We start from the raw sequence: 2,412 nt of genomic DNA on the forward strand, positions 1-2,412 counted from the left end.
TTGGCATATCATAGGTGTCTTATGCATGCAATCAAGACTCAAGGCATGATAAATTGAAAGAGGCATAACATTAATGGCTGCACCTAAGTCTATCAATGCATGAGAAAAATGTGTGTTGCCAATCTTGCATGGAATTGTGAAGGAACCGGGGTCTTCACATTTTATAGGGAGTTGAGGCTTCATGATAGCACTCACAGATGAGGGTAATTGTACCCTTGCATTAGGCCTAAATTTTCTTTTATTTGTACAACAATCTTTCAAAAATTTGGCATACTTAGGAAAGTTCTTAACTACATCCATCAAGGGTACATTAACATGAATCTTGTGGAAGAAATCATATACCTCTTGATCAAATTGTCCCTTTACTTGCTTAGGGACCACTTGTGCTTGTGGAAAAGGAAGCTTCTTCATAATCTCTTGACTTTGCTTTCCTTCTTCCTTCCTTGAACTCTCCTTTCTTGTTTCACTTTGCTCGGCCTCTCCCTCTTTTTCCTTACTAAACAACTCGGCCATAGTCCCCTTTTCCACCTTAGATGGTGGTTGCTCACATATGATCTCCTCAATGTTTTCATCCTCATCATCTCTACAAAAAGATGCATCATTAGGAGCAAAAGAAGAACTAGAAACATTAACATCAATTGAAGAATTTAAAGAGGGCTTCTCGGCCTTCCCTTGTCTTTTGTCTTCTTGTACTCTTTCTCCCAACTCCTTGCCACTCCTCAATGTGATAGCATTAAGATTAGCTTTAGGATTAGCAACGGTGTTGGATGGTAATGTAGAGGCTTGAGCATTGGCTGCACTTAATTGGTTAGCAAGCATATTCATTTGAGAAGTAAGGGCATCAATTTTAGAGTTCATGTTCTCACACTTGTTACCCATACTCTCTACCTTGTTCCCTAAGCCATCATACATGTTTTTATACAAAGAGTTCATTTCAATCAACTGCTTACGTAACACATTCACATCATTAGAAGAGTTCGAATTAGAAGAACTCTCAATTGGAACAAGCCTCCTATCACTATAAGAATTAGAAGAAGGTGTAAGAGAATTACCACTTGGATTGTAGCTTTGAGAAGAGCTACCTTGAGACAAATGAGGTGGAGGGTCACGGCCAAAGGTGTTTTGATAGGATCCTCTTTGTTGATTGTCTTGTAAAGCCACATTTGGATTTGAATAGGAGAAATTAGGATGGTCTCTCCATGAAGGGTTGTAAGTATTAGAATAAGCTCCTTGCCCTTGCCTCCCACCATAGGATTGTTTTCCATTGTAGATAGCATTTACTTGTTCAAACTTAATAGGACAATTGCTTTCTACATGCATAGGTGAGTCACAAAAAGTACAAGAATAAGGGACAAGTGCTTGAGAAGTACTTACATTGCTCACTTGAGATATTTGTGGAGCCAACATTCTCCCAATCTTGGCAGCTAGCAAGTCCACATATGAATCATTAAGAACTGAGGAACCTACCATATTCACATTTCTCTTTTCCCTTGTAGAGTATTGAGCACCACTTGAAGCCATCTTGTCAATTAGTTCCCAAGCCTTTAAGGAAGTGAGGTCAATCAAGCATCCACCACTAGCGGCATCAATGTTAACTTTGTCTCTTGGAATCAAGCCCTCATAGAAATATTGGACTAAATTCTCACTAGAAATTTGATGGTGTGGGCATTTAGCCAAAAGGCCTTGGAATCTAGTCCAATACTCATAGAGACTCTCATCCTCTCCTTGTTGGACCCCATAGATTTGCTTTCTCAAATTGGTGACCTTGGAATTTGGAAAGAATTTATCTAAGAAGAGTCTTCTTAGCTCAGCCCATGTGCTCACTTTCACATAAGAAGGGTAGTTGAAATACCATTCCTTTGCTAAACCTTCAAGAGAAAATACAAAAGCCTTAGCTTGAACATCATCAACATTTACATGCATAGGCTTCATAGTATCACAAACCAATAGGAAAGTATGCAAAAGCCTATGACAATCCTCTCCTGGTAACCCATGAAATTTAGGCAATGCATTAATCAAGGAGGATTTAATTTCAAATTGAACATTAGTAGGAGGAACATATAAGCCATAAGGATTATCATGCCAATTAGGTTGAGTTAATTGCCTAATGCTCCTCTCCTCTCTAGGGTTATGCAAGCCTTCAAATTCATTATTAACATGGCCATCATCATGCAAATTCTCATTCCCATTCCCATGGCCCTCATTATGCACATGCTCATGTCCTAAGATACCTTCCATTGTTGAATTACAAACCAAATGAGAATCAAGAATAGGTTGTGATCTTCTCAATCTAGAAATAGTCCTTTCAATTTCTGGATCTAATTCAACAAAAGAGGTATGTTTTCTTCGGGTCATGCACTAATCAAGCTCAAGAAAATTAAGAACAAAGAACAAGCTAAACTAAAATGCAAA

General features: G+C 38.4%; 1 non-coding gene across 1 annotated transcript; it reads left to right on the top strand.

Moving 5' to 3' along the window:
• Positions 1-1,651: 1,651 nt before the first annotated feature.
• On the top strand, positions 1,652-1,758 carry LOC129296708 (small nucleolar RNA R71). The gene has a single exon (XR_008589877.1). It is a non-coding gene; the product is annotated as a small nucleolar RNA R71 (small nucleolar RNA).
• The last annotated feature ends 654 nt before the right edge of the window (positions 1,759-2,412 follow it).

This window comes from Prosopis cineraria, unplaced genomic scaffold (assembly GCF_029017545.1).
Source record: "Prosopis cineraria cultivar Desert tree isolate PC_DT_omini unplaced genomic scaffold, ASM2901754v1 PC1, whole genome shotgun sequence".
NCBI classification, from domain to species: Eukaryota; Viridiplantae; Streptophyta; class Magnoliopsida; order Fabales; family Fabaceae; genus Prosopis; species Prosopis cineraria.